Below are 15,110 nucleotides of genomic sequence, written 5' to 3'. Positions count from 1 at the left end.
CTCGACCCCCGGCTGCGGCGGGAGGCTCCGGCGGGAGGGGGGCTGCCCCCGCGGCCGGCCGGGGCGGGGCGGGGAGCCTACGGCCAGCGCTCACCTTCCCAGGCTCTTGTTTATGTCTCCAGGGGCCTCCCGACCATTAGCCGGGACCTCACACCGCAGCCCCCCGCGCTGGAGGCTGAGTTGGTGAAGCGGCTGCCGGGGGCTCACTTCGGCAACGAGGTGCGAGCGCGGCGCTGCCGGGGCAGGCGGAGCGCCCCGCGGCCAGCCCCGGCCTGAGGGCGGGCAGCGCCTCACCGGCCGCAAAGCCAGGAGGCGGCGGGGCCGGGGCGCCGGGGAGGGCTCCGCCTGGCGCGGCACCTCACCCCCGGGCAGGATCTGGCTGCCCCGGCCCGGCCGCCGCGCCCCCGCGCTGCCGCCGCGCCGAAGCCTGGGCCCGGTCCCCCCCTAGCGGCCCGCCCGGCCGCCGCCGCCCGCCTCGGGGGGAGCAGCCGGGGGCCGCGCTGCCGGGGGTGCGGGGCGCCCGGGGGGCTCGGCGGGGCATCTGCAAGGTGAGAGGGTGGGTTTGGTGTGTGAAACCGCCGGCCTCGCTCGGTAAAACCCCCTTGGGAGCTAGAAAGCAGAAATCGCCCTTGCTTGCTCTGCCCCCGCTGTGAAAGGGATGGGTGTTTCAGCCGGGTGCTCGGTGGGGACGAACCGGTACCGTGGAAATAGCAGGGCGTTTTAGTGGAGACTGAAGAACCTCATTTAAAAATCAGGTTTCACATTCACCCTCCATCACAGGTTTGAACCTGCAGGTCCTACGCGCTTAGGTTCAGGTTTTGTTTAAGAAGGGCTGCAATGAGGCAGGAATCACTTGAGAGAAAACTTCTGTTTCCGAGTGTGGGAGTACATACGTACCAGGAAAAGGAGACTTCACATTTGATCCTACATATGTTTATATCTGCACAAATAAGGCATGCCAGTGACATATGGATTTCCTATATTTTCCCTATATAAACAGAAACATAACATAAATGCACACAAACACACCCAAATACACAAAAAGGAGTGTATGGAGAGAACCCGCTCTGCTGGGCAGCTGAGCTTCTTGTCATGTAACTATAGCACAAATATTAAAAAGCAGCCATAACCTCCTCTTTAATTTAATAAACACAACAGATTTAAACAAATACATGAACCGAGAAGCCTGTACAATACAAGACAAAATTTTGGGGAAAAACATTTGTGAAAGTTGTCAACGACGTAACAAATTCCCCACGCATACTGAAAGGTTTGCAAGGCTTTGAATGTCATAAAGTTGCCCCATCTCCTAATTTGCTTGTTTTTATATCTGTCACAAAAATGCTGTTGTAAAGCTGTTCTTCAAAGACTGTTATAACTTGTGACAACAATTTTTTTTTTTTACTTGTAGACTCCAAAAATGATTTCTGGAGAAGCTCACAGTGCTTTGCAAACAAGCAAATATAATAGCGTCAAATGTGTGTGTGTACATATATATATATCTTCCAGTAGAAAGAATGCTTCCCTCTCCATCAAACCTTTGCTGGAGGAGTTGAGTTTACTGTATCAAGAGATTTGTAGAATTTGTAGAATTCTGGATTAATCTTATCATCTGGAGAGTACACCCGGTCTCCCCCTTCTTTCTTTGTACTCACAACTGTTCTCTCAACTTCTTTGCCTCACAGCTGCAGTGCTAATAATTTATTGGCCCAGTCACCTCCCTCATACTGGTTGAGCTGAGTCTTCTTCAAAGCCAAAGGAGTGAGCTGTTGGACGGCATGCAATACAGGCGGCACGCTAACAAGGGGGATGCGAGTGGGCTTCAACTTGTCTTTGGTCATGAGTTCATGAGCCTTATAAAGCTGCTGGGCAGGGTAACCAGATAAAGCGGAGATTTAAAAAAATAACCTTTGAGACGAGGCCAGATCATCTTTGATCTAAGGCAAATTTGCGCTGCTCTGTTACTCTAAGCTTGCACTGAAACAGAGCTAGCTGGCGGCAGGAGAATGGGTGGAGGAGTTGCCTGGGCAGTGTGGGAGGCAGAGATATGTTGCTTGCTGCCATCTCGGTGCAAGTGTCATGATAAAAGGGATGTGTCTGAAGGCATTTCGGCGTCTCCGTGATCCAGGTGCGGTAGCAGCCCCTTGGAAATACCAAGCGTTGGCACAAATGGCAGCAGCCTCTAAGCTGCTCCATCGTGTACCAGAAGACTGTTCAGCAGCGCATGGGTCAGCAGCTGGGGCAGCAGAAAGGTGGTTGGGTTGTACTCTGAGCTTGTAAGTGAAAGCAAGGTTGGGGCCAAACTATGTTATCAGACAAATATACAAACTGGATTCACTCACATCTGGAAGTAGCAGCCAGCCAAATATATTCAGTATCAAACATTTGGAATGGGATAGTTTCCTCTGAGTCTCCATGACCCAGGCTACTAGTGATAAAAGGAAATTCACTGTATGTGAGCTAAAAGTCATTTCAGTGCCAAATTGCCCCCCACACTGTTCCCCCTCCCCTTCTGCGCTCCTGCCTGGCTTCATGCGAAGGGCATTCAGTGCTGAGCCAAGCTTCCTTGTTCCCATTTGTTTTGCTGTTCACCTTAATGTTTTCCTTTCCTTTCTCTTTGCGTCTCTCTCAAAGGCTGAACAATGTCGTGTATGCAAACACACTCAATCTCCCAGCCACTGGTGAGAAGACCTCGACACCTTTCCATGTTGCTCTCTAGCCAGGAAAGACTCTAAAATAGCAAACTCACCATAGGGGAACAAGTGGCTGTGGGCATAAACATGATGTCCGGTGCCCTCTTAGACCCACCATGGTATCCACACATCAGCACAGGGCTTGCAGCTATGGCAGAGGACTTAAACCAGACCCGTGTCTTTCCAGAATCATAGCTAGAGACTACGGGAGACACCTTAGGGATCTAAAGCAGCACCAGATGCCATAGGTAGGCAAGCTCCCAGCTTGTCTATTTACCCCTGTGCTGGTGTAAATTGGAGTAACTGCACTGCCTTCACAGAAGATTTGTGTAGTTTTGTTCTTCTTTTTAAATTATTTTCCAAATTAAACAAGACCCAAGCTCAGTGTCAAATCAGCTGAGCCCATCAAACATTTTCAACTGAAGCTCGCCGATGATGTAAAGGTTTCATGACAACCACAGTTTTCAATTAGACAATGGCCATTCTTGAGAGCATTTTCCCATTTTTCAATAGAAATTTAGAAATATCAGCAATATCAAAAAACGTGGCCATCTCAAATCCAGTGCTTCTCTTTGAATAGAAATTTTAAAACACGGGGTTTCACTTTGGTCTAAAGAGTTGCCTTTTCTCTTTTGCTATTTCCAAACCAAAACATTGGTCGAAATTTTCCCTGTGTGCAAAAATGCCCCATATTATGATGTTTTGTTTTTGTTTGCTTTTTAAGAGAAAAAATCTGTTCTGTAGCAGTGTGACCACTCAAAACCAGGTTTACTAGGGACCTCCTCACATCATGGTTCCCTGGTGATGTGCAAGCCACTTTGAAGCGAGGTCTGCAGACAGCTTCCAGCAGTGTAGGTGGAGATAATTTCCTAAGTTCTGGCGTGAGGGTATTCACACTCTGGTTGTCATGTAGTGAATCAGCAATACCTTATTGCCTTAGTGGCTGTTGTAAAAGCCCCACCAGTGCCAGCACCTGCATCTCCTGGTAGGACACAAAAGCAGGGCAGGGCAGTAAGAGAAGAGAGTGCAAGGTGGGAGGCAATGGAAGGATGTAGACTGAGATGTCTGACTGGGTGAACGGCGAGGGTACAAGGTGGAGGATGCGAGGGCCTGGGTACGTTTTTCAGTCATGGTTTGATGAGGTGGGGAAGAACAGTGGTGTATCCCAGACTGAATCTAGTGATGGAGTAGAGAAGAAGCCATGCCTCCTCAATGGTGGATGAGCTGCCACAGGACCAAGAGCTGCTACTGCCAGGGATGCCCTGGGGCTGCTGGCTTGTAGGTAAACTACGTTTGGAAACATGGGTTTGAAAATCCCTAAGTCTTTTTAACTCATCCTCTTAATAGAAGAGAAACAAACTACCCTGCATTTCTCAAGGAGCAAAGGAGATGATTTGTTCATCTGCTTGTACCTACCAAATAGCATGTGTTGGTAAATACTACATATTTGTGCCATGATTATCATTTCCCTAATAAACAATTTCTGCCAGAGGACCCAAATAGCTTTATAAACTTTGTCCCTGTATTAATGTGGGCAAACTGAGATGCCGAACTGTTGAGACATGAGGTTTTCTAAGAGATGGAAAGGAGTCAGGCACCCAGCTTTGCCTGGTTTTCCCTGGGAGCTGTGCATCTCAGCCCCCTTGGAAATTCCAGCCTAAGCGATTTGCCCCAGGGTCAGGCAGTGAGTCAGTATGTGAAGTGGGAACAGAGCCAGGCTATCCTGACTCTCTGTTTCCTATCCTAACCACTGGACTACTCACAGGATATTTGGTCATGCAAATCTCATTGCACAATATCTTGTCAGCAATGTTTTGCCATGAAAAAATTGTCATCCCTACCAGCACATGGGATGCCTTGAAGATAGAAATAGTAAACCCAAGCTGTTCTATATATTCAGTACTACAGATGACACATCCCATGGTCAGATCTTATTACAATCAAATATTTGTGGTGAAAGGACCAAGATGAAATGATGCAGTCCTGATAAAATGGCTATTAAAGACCAGATGTATGCACCTGGAAAATGAGACACACTGCATTAAGTATCAGGCCACAAGTATTCCATTTCCTATTTGGGGTCAGATCTAAAGTCAAATGAGATCACTTCTCATGCTGAGAAGACTATTCTCAGTCTTAAAAATTTATGTAAAAAATGAAGCAACGCGAGCTAGGTATTCATATAGGTTCACCTAACCCAAAGAAAAATATGCTACGTTTGTATATATAAACTCAGTTAGCCAGTGAAATAAATGTAAATACATTAATGCAGCCAGAAGGAGTTTGGCACTATAGATGAAACTGTTCCTAGTATACCGAAATTAGTGAGTTATAGTTAGCTGTCTGTTCAGTTATATCTATACATTTAAAAAGTATTCTTTCAGCACTTGCCCACTCAAATACTGCACTGAAATGAGGAACTGTTATGGGTACCCTCAAACTGCAGGTTCAGCTTTATAAATTATTTTAAATTTAAAATAAACAATATAAATAAAATGCGTCATTCCATGGGAAAATAAGAATCCAGAGAATTAGTTAATAATACAATACAATTCTCTTCTTGATTCAGCAGTAAATAAATACAACTGGAATTTAGAAAACTTTTCCTTTGTATTTTAGACAAAGACTGAACTTGCTGGAAGCTTTGCAGTGGGATATCCGTTAACTGAGTATATAATCTATCACCTTTCCATTACAGTGTCTTTAGCTGCAACACAAGACCAAGAAAAACACCATTTTCGTCTTAAAAATAGCCACAGTCTCCCTCAGAAGCAGATTACACTGAGCTACAACAGAAACAGACTCTCTGGATGGGGAAGATGTTCCTCATTTCCACGTGCCCATAGCCTGTTAATGTTATTTACACCATGGGACTTCCTAGATACTTGGAGGAGTGGAGCTCATTCTATTAAGTGCTGTGGAAACATGTCATGAAAAAATAGTACCTGCCTGCAGATATAAGCTTTATGCTTACACTGCACTCCTCTGTATTGTTTTGACAGTGCAAATCTGTTCCAGCTGCCATTTTCCAATACACGTGCAATGCCATAGTTAGCTCCAGGGTACATGAAAAACTATCATGTGCCTTTTAATCATCATGTACCACCAAAGATTGGAAAGTGGAGCAGCCAGCCAACCTTGTCTTTGCATCCAAGAGGGTAGAGGACAGTGCTAGATCATACCTTTGCACGCACTTGTGCCTCCTGGAATGTTTTAACAGCTTCATTACCAGGTGGGTCGAACCCATCTCAAGACCTATCTTTCCATTCAGCAAATTCTGTTCACAATGAAAGGTAACCCCCCCCTAGTGTAGCTGAAGCCCTGTGATAGGGAAGGGCAAGGAGCCACTGAACATGCTGGGAATGTGAGCAGCCAGCTCTGAGGAAAAAGGTTTAAGGCAAGCACTGACGTCTCAGTGTTGATTTCTTTGTTACTAAAATTAAAACTCAGGAAACGAGTGTATTTGGACACTAAAGCGGATGAAAAATGCTTCTAGGCAATTCACCATTTCTCAGTGAGCTTGCCTCTTTACCAGGCTGCCAGCTCCATTTTGAACACACGCCGCTTCTCGTCTCCTGCCTTCTCGCCTCCCTGCGAGTTAAGTTCCAGCCAGCAGTGGCACAAACCTAAGTAAAAGCAGGCTGTATGAAGGAAACCGTCAAGCATTCAGGTGCAAATATCCCTGAGCAGCACCGCTGAGCATGGCCATACCGGCTTTCTGTGGCCACAGTGAGCTTTACATCCAGCCTTCCCCCTAGAACTTCCTTCTCATTCCTCTTGCATTTGGATTTGAATTGTCAAAACGGTTTGAAAACCTCTCTACCAAGGCAATAACCTAGCTCCTACTGAGGAGAGGAGGGTTGCCAGGGAGGTAGGCCAAGCTGGCAATGAGATCGTGTGTTAGACATCTGTGGTCACTGGTCAGGACAGACCAGAGAGTCTGCTGAGGGTTATGCAGCGGCAAGAACTGACCATCAACCATCTCCAGAGTTGAGGATGAAGCCTGATGGGGCAGTAAAGAAACACTACCTCCCTGCTCCTGGAAGGATCCCCCAGTTTCCCACTGGAAAAGTGAGCTCAAGAGCAAGATAGTATATTCAGGGAGTTGACTGTTTTCTCCTGAGATATATCTTGTACAAAAAGACAAGTGAAGAGATTCAGCATCCAGCCTACCTGTGTCAGAGTCCTTTTCCTTGTTACTAAGCGTCTCCTGGAAAGACTGATTGGCAAAGAAAAGATTCACACTTTCAGCGGGTTCCTGGGAGACAGGTAGAGTTAAAAAGCAACATCTGTTTGGCAATGTCCTTTAGGAGAAAAACACCACTGATGTGAAAGCTTTAACTGCTTTTCCTTCCCACAAGCACCCTGAGCAGGAGGAACACAGAGACCTGCACTCTGATCACACTTCCCTGTCTTCTGGCTTTGAGAGAAGAACTGAAGGTCCGAGGTCCTCACAGGAGCTGCCAGCTACTATCCAGAGTAAATGCTGGCCCAGACCTACTGCATGGGCACCTCATTTGGGAGACCTCAGTTCCTCTTAAATGGGACCTGACAAAAACTCATGAGCAAGACCAAAACCTTGAGCTGGGTGGTAGGTACTGTAGGTACTTGGGTGTTTGTGTCCATCCTGTCCAGGCTGGGTTATTGTAGTTACTATCTGAGTCTGGATCCAGAAACAAATAAACCTGTTCTCCTCAGTGGAGCAGGTAAGCATGAACCCCCATTTTTCTGCTCTCTACCCCTGCATTGGTTTGTTGTGCACTTCGTTCTTTGCTTCCAGCTTTTACTTCTGATTTTCAAAAGACTGAAAGGTTGACTTAGGACCCACTTGAGTCATATCACCACCATGATATCACCACCCTGACTCACTGAGTTCAGCTGTATTCTACGAAGATAACACAGCTTACAAAGCCTCAGATGAATCAAGTAAACAGAAAACATTTTGTGAAAGGGGATTCTAGTGAGATTTTAAAGATAGATTTAATGATGTATGACTAGTGCTTGGGCGTGTGACAACATCTTCCTCTTTACAAAGCATTTTTTCTCAGAAATAGCATGATGATGATACAGGTGATTAAAATGTTTCCCACTGCCTTGGCCAGAGACAGAAAATCTCTCCTGGTAGTCCCCATGAAATATATAGATCTCATTTACCTCAGTAGCATTTCAACATCCTAGAAAGAGATTCTATAAAACCCCAAAGAAAGCCTTTGCCTACAGTGGGAAATGGAGCAATTTCATTTAAACTCAGCCAGTGCTGGCTCTGGGTTTGCTGAAGGTGTGGACAAAATAAATACGCCAAACACTTACGATACACATGGCTAAAACCCAGTTGAAGGCAAGTAGGTCAAAAAAAAGTTGGCCTGCTTTCTTCTGACAGGTTGGGGCAAATCTCACCCGTGTATGCACATTTGGTTTGTAATCCAGTCCTTAGTTTGGCTCCTTCATTGAGAATGACCTGTTTTGTCTTAATTTTATCCTTCCCTGAAACCAGGGGTTTGTGTAACAGCTACACAGAACAGCTGCTTGGACTATGCATAGGCCAGTTTACATTAGCCTCGTTTTTCTTGAGAAAGTCATAGTTTAAACAAATGGTTATGTCTATTTTAATCATTTTTGTCTTCTTTTGAAGTGTTTTTTCAAACATTAGCTTTTTTTCCTTCAAAATCAAGTTTAGCTTTACAAATTAGTCTGCTCTGTCATGTCCCCTTTAAACACAGCTGTTACTACAATGTAAACATAGGTTTAAAAATGTAGATAAACAGTTACAAGAAAGAGGGCTTCAAGTGTTTTTAACACATGGTCAGCTCTTGCTTACTTGATTTTCCTTGGTTTAAAATTAGAATTCAAAATACACGCTGTATTTCACAGATGTCAGCCCTTCAATAATAACACTTACATAGTGCTTTACATTTGCAAAGTGATGAACAGAGAGACACCAACTAATAATCCTCCAAATGCCCCCGTGAAAGAAGCGAGCATTATTTTATAGGTGGTGAAATGGAGTTACGTTGGTTAGAGTAGGAAACATTTGCAACATTTTCCTACCCTTGCAAACAGCTCCAGCCCTGTCAGCGATAAGAGCTGTTGGAGTCCCACTAGTGCTGCAATTACTGTATAGTACTTCTTTATGTAGCAGCAGCCTGTTGGAGCACAAGGCAGGGACCAGGGCTTACTCAGTGGAACTAAACAGTTGGTCCCTGTTCCAAAAAACGCGGAAAATCCAAACTAGTGGCAAAAATTCCCAATGTCATTATATTGGTAGACTCCGTGCTGCCACAAGAGACTGGTCAAAAATAACCAACAACATTTTAGAAATGACATGACAGGGCCAAGGTCATCACCAAGGGATGCAGTGGCTGGAGTTCAGAGTGGGATTTAAAAGCTTCTCCGCTGAGACCATAGGCACTCATCCTTTCTCGGCAACATCACCTCTCTTTAACAGAGCTATTCTCTTGCCTTTTCTGAAAATTTTGCCATTATGTTCAGCAGCTGGCCTCGCCGGGACATTACCACCCTGTTAAAAGAACGTCAGTCATGTAACGACAGAATGCGCATGATTTTAATGTGAATACTTCTGTGAATGAGAGAAAGGGCATAGGGATCATAAATCTGAAGCGAATGTTTTCCTTTTAATGAATTGAGAATGACTTCAAACTTAGGAAGTACTAAAATAAAGTGAAATTATGAATGAGTTCTCCCTTCATGGTTATCTCTAACAACCAAAAGTAAAGTGTATGGTATTTGTGCTGCATTTATATCAGACAAGTGGGAATGCCTACAGAGCCATTAAAAGTCTAGCATAAAATATTACACCGTTCGTTTTTTGTACAAGACTGCATACTGGTTCCCCCAGATGAAGTTACACATGTGCTTTCATCCCGAAAGCTCATTTTCAGATACTTAGAACTATGTTAAAACATCACCTTTTTGGAATGCGTGTTTCCAGTGTTGGACTGAACTGCTTCAAGCAAAATTGGATAGGCCTTTTGAGAAAATGGAGAGTGAAATAGTATGTTTGGGGCACTATAAAAACTACTTGTTTTGCTTTTTTAAAATTGAGAACAGTTGCTTCTTAGGAAACAGAACTTCTAATTTGCCCTGAGTGGTAGGACTTAGCATCAGATGTCATTCTCTGTGGGAGCTAGGTACTCAGATCCCTTTTGAGACTGTAGTCCTCAAGTTGTAGCTTAGGTCCTCTGAGAAGGTCAGTTTTGAGCTGGCAGAGTTCAGTTGAATATGTTTGCGGGTGCACAGTGTATGTTGTCACATAATGGGCTACTAATGTAGAAAGAAGGATTTTTTTATGGTTTAGGCACTGAAACTGGGAAAGACACAGAGGATTAAGACTCATTTCACTTTAGTCATCAAAAAAAATTAGGTACCCAAGTTCAGACCATCTGTGGTCAATGGCAAGAGGCAGGGTACCAGTGAAGGAAGGTCTATCACAAAACAGCGTTTCTAAGGTAGAGGAGATGAAACACTCCTTAGAGGTACCCTTGATGAAATAGAGCGCTGAAATAGTTAGCTTTTAGTCAGCTAAAACTGCTGAGATAAAAACTACTTTAATACCAAATGCTTATCAGCGAAATAAAAATAAACCTAATTTCTTCACACACCCTGCAGTCTCTGCAGCATGTCCTTTGTTATGAGTGTCTACAGTATGTAATATGGAAGGAGCGAAAAGGAGGTCACTCTTTTACATAATTCAGAGCATAAATAATATCATTTTTCTGATACTCCATGCCAGCATGGAACCAAAGGGAAATTTCAATCTGGTAGTTGCTCTGCTGTTAGTTTATTTATAGTCGAAAGCCAGAGTAAGCAGAAGAAAATGGACTTTCATTTTTAATTAGTGGATGCTTTTAAAATAGCCCTGCACCTCCCCTCCTTCTGTATGATATGCAAAGAACATGGCTTCGTGAAAGGCTGTGTCAAAGGAGAGAGTGCCAAAAGGAGACCTTCTTCTGCCTGGTACATTGTTTCCAGTCATTTTTTAGAGCAGCCTTGCCTTCCTGAGCATGAAAATTGTGCAGACTGGAGCATTGAACTGCTATCTATCAAATAAAGGAATCCCTTGCTTGATTTATTTTCTTATGTACATCTAAGAAAATCCATACCATCCACTCTCAGAAAAAAAAAAGGAGGGAAAGGAAGGGAAAAAGGAAGGGGAAAGGGAAGAGAAGGGGAAAGGGCAAAGAGGGGGGCAGGGAAAGAAAGAGAGAAAGAGAGAAAGAAAGAAGGAAAGAAAGAAAGAAAGAAGGAAAGAAAGAAGGAAAGAAAAAAGAGAAAGAAGGAAAGAAGAAAGAAAGAAGGAAAGAAAAAAAAGAAAGAAGGAAAGAAAGAGAAAGAAAGAAAAAGAAAGAGAAAGAAAGAAAGAAAAGAGGAGCAGAAGGAAGAGAGAGAGGGAGAGGGAGAGGGAGAGGGAGAGGGAGAGGGAGAGGGAAGGGAAGGGAAGCCTGGATATTGAGCCACCTACCTATCAAGAAATATCAAAAGCAAGCTGCCCATCGATCCATATCTTTACCCTACCACAACAAAGGCTTTTATTGGAAGGCCATGTGTTTTCCAACGCTCACCCACAACATGGTGTTTTCCCTTTTTCCTAGGGAACTGAATATGAGATGGGCAGAGGGAAGAACTTTGTGAAGAGAAGAGGGTGAGTAAAAAAGCAGTTAGTTCCTCAGTACCCTGGTTTCAAGGCTAAATTTTGTTAGCTCTTTCAGAGAAGGGTCCTGTTTAAAGGAGAGAGACTAGGGATGCTTGGCACCTTCATTGATGAGGCCACAGAGCCAACCCTGAAGTGATTCTTGCCACTTTGGACTTGCACAAGGACTAATGGACACACGTCATACAGATGTTTCCCTGGTTCCCAGCTCTACCGTGACCCAGGGTCATTCTTTCCATTTGTAATAGAAACACACGTCACACATCTTCTGCACTGTCATGAAAGCAGCTCCTCCGTGCACCAGGCTACACAGCCTCTTTGGTAAAGAATAAGGCAAGAAATTTCATGTGTTAAGTTATACACCAGAGGGAGTTCCATGAATGTATTACAAACATCCCGATATTACCAAAGAAAAGTCAATTTAAAAATGACAGGACTTGAGTACTGTGGTCCATAGTTCACACTGTACTCCTCCTGTCTGCAAAAATTCATGGCCATCCAGCTTCATTTACACTACACTTTCCACAAGCAGCCAAACTCAGGGGCTGTTGAAAGTGAAATTGCTCCTTACATTTTTTTTTCCAAGATGGATCCTCATCTATTTCTCATTGAGAAAACTATGTTAAACTGATTTCATGTAGGTAATATTAGATAGTAGGATCCACCTAGGTTTGCATGAAACAAACACAGTTCTCACATTTGGAACTACTTTAAGACAATATCTGAGATTTCGCAGCCATTTGGCCCTATCTGATGTGCATGATGACGGAGAGCCCTCCTCCTCTCCCTGTTCACCCCCTACAAGAACATGCAGTTTTAACGTCAGCCTATTTGCTGAAAGGATTCCATTTAATAATTCGTCTCCTGTTTTCATCCATTATAATTCCTTCCCCCCTGCCCCTCTGGAAACGTTACAAATTTCATTACAGAAGACCAGCCAGTCCCTGCCTTTTTGCCTGCACTCGAGTTAGCAATGTTCAGCTTCTCCCTACAGAAATGACATCCAGAAACCTGCCATATACTTGCTTAATGACTTCAGGAGTTTACTTCAAATCTAGGCTTTGAACCATGGAGGAGACGCAACAGGTCAAACACAGTTCCTGATGTTTTGGCAGGTCTTCTTTCCTACCTTTTTTACTGTTATGTTTTTGTTGGTTTTGTTTTTTTTTTAAAACAACTAAATGGACTTTGTTTTGTCTTCTGCATTTCATCAGACTATTTATAGACTAGGTCCCACCATGCAGCTGAATTTTTTTCTTCCAGTAACATAATGCAAAAAAAGGTAGTGCCCTCATTGAAGGCAGCTCTGTTAATTAGAGGAAAGGCTTGTATTGTGTGAACATTTGATAACTCTGACTGTGGGCTGAGTTGCTGCTGCTCTTTGTCTGAGAAATTCAGAATACATTAGGCTGATAGCCACTGTTCTTCTGAGGAAACTACAGCCCTTGTGGCCCTTCCTGTTTCCTTTCAACATTCTTAATGTGATAGTGGAAGAGGATATCCTAAGGTCAGACATTAAAATGTAAAGTTGTGAGGTGATGATTAAATGGGAACACAGTGAAAACTTCACTCTTCATTATTTTAATATAGTCCAGCCTGTGCTGATATAATCATTTCCAGCAGATATTTAAGGTAGTTATAGAAATGATGAAAAGAAAGGCCTTTCATTTATTATCTTAATTATATTTTGTGTGTTGCTTTTTTTTTTTCTTTTCTTTTCCCAGAGACCAACATTAAATGTTCGGCTCTAAGTCTTACAAGCCCATTTTAAAAGACAGTAATATATTTTCAGCTCTGTATTGCTCTTTGATCTTTCGAAGTATAATGACTCACAAAGTGTTATAGCAGTGGCCACTTCAGTTGAGATTCATAAACATTTTCCATCATAACTCCATTGTTCCACGGTCTTGTAACCTTCTGAAGAATCCCTTTTGGGCTGAAACTGTCCATTCTCAGTCACTGCAATTAGTTTTAAAATTGGGGAATGATCTGTTCAGCTTTTTTTACTTATGGGAACAGTAGAGAAAAAGAAGCACCACTTTTCCCATGGTAAGTGGTTTTCTGAACACTCTACAGCAAAACCAGCTGAAATATTAATCTTGAACTTCTTTCTGTGGGCTGACTGCAATTAGTTTCTTTACAGAGCATTATTCTTCTACGTCAAACCATACAGGTAGAGCAAGCAACAGCCTCCAGGTGCGTGGTGCTGGTAGATGTGATCTCCCAGCTTGCAGGAACGTTATGATTCAGCAGCGGGAGAGTCCAGCAGGACTGCTCATGGGCTTGAGGAGAGACACACACTTACATATCTTCTGAAAATGGGTTGTAGTTAAAGTGCAAACCCAAAGTAACCAAGGCGAGCTCCCACATAAAAACAACAGAGTAAAATAAAGTGTTGTGCCCTGCATGGTGAATGGGGCACGAGGGCTGTGGCAGTCTTTGCTTCTCAGCTGCGAGGGGAGGGAAGGCAGAAGAGGCATGCGGGCGGCTTTGGCAAAAGTCATATGCACCCCACGCTGGCTTACACCTTCAAGGAGAATATTAACTCAGCCCCACAAGGACAGCTTTCAGTTCCTGTTTTCATTATTTAAATGCCCAAAGTATTAATTTATTTACATTTTTTTAAGAGAGTGCAAAATACAGAGGATGAGCAGCTAAATTACAGTTTGCTGTTAGAACCTTACTTTTGCATTTCCTGACATTTTGTGATTTTAACCGTTCATCTGTAGCAAAGCATCAGCCCAGGCTTTTTCCCTCCATTTAATTTTAGACTGAGTACAGAGTGAGTACAATAACCTTGGTAAATTAAAATGTCACATGATTTCCTTTCTGCGAGCCGAGCGGATGTGTCTGCAGAGCTCTAATGAAGGAGGGTTAGTACAAGAATGGAGAGCTTGCACTCCAGGCACATCAAAGCCCTTCAGTGTTTGTAGAGTTCATGTGCAAAAAACGCAAATGCTGTGTGAAATTCCAATTTGAATGATGTATTTGAATGAGTTGCGGTCCTCTCCTATCTGCTGTTAGGTCTTCATCTGGAAAGAGAGTATGATGGAAGTGGATGGAAAAAGCTTGGACAGTAAAGATGTGCTAAGATTAGGCACATCAGTAAAAGCTTTGAGACTGGTCTCTAAGCTGTTACACCTGGCTGGGATTGCAGTCCTTTGCCAATTCACGTCCAGCACTCACTTGGAGCGTAAGTTAACTGTGGGTTTGTGCAAGAGGTCATGAATTCATTCCGTTTTAACTTCAAGTCTGGTATTTTCACTTTTCCTTTTCCTTTGGAATCATTAGGGCTATCACTACATCACCTTGAGGAAAGGGAACAGGCTCATGGTGTTTTGAAGAGACGTAAGGGACAGTTGTTGGCCACAGCTGACCTCTTTCAAGTCCCATTACATAGAGTCAAAGGCTTGCAGCACTTCCCAGGAAGCATTCAGCAATTTGCAGGAATGGGTTCTCAGGATCTAGGTCACCTAATGAATTTTAACAGAGCGGAATCACATTATGAATGGAAAGCACCAAATAGCAGATACTTTTCTTTATTTAAACTGGCTGCCTATAATTTCTGAAGTACAATTGACTTCTTTCAGTCCCAGCCCTGTTGCAAAATTGTGTGGGGATGACAGAAGGATTTGGATAGTCGAACGTGCAATTCTACTCCAAAAACTGGCTTCAAAATGGCATTATGTATTAATGATTCCCAGAACAAATTTGCTCAGTTCACAAGTGAAAAGCTGAGGGGTTTTATA

This window comes from Calonectris borealis, chromosome 1 (assembly GCF_964195595.1).
Source record: "Calonectris borealis chromosome 1, bCalBor7.hap1.2, whole genome shotgun sequence".
Classification (NCBI taxonomy): Eukaryota; Metazoa; Chordata; class Aves; order Procellariiformes; family Procellariidae; genus Calonectris; species Calonectris borealis.
This window is presented reverse-complemented; position numbering follows the sequence as displayed.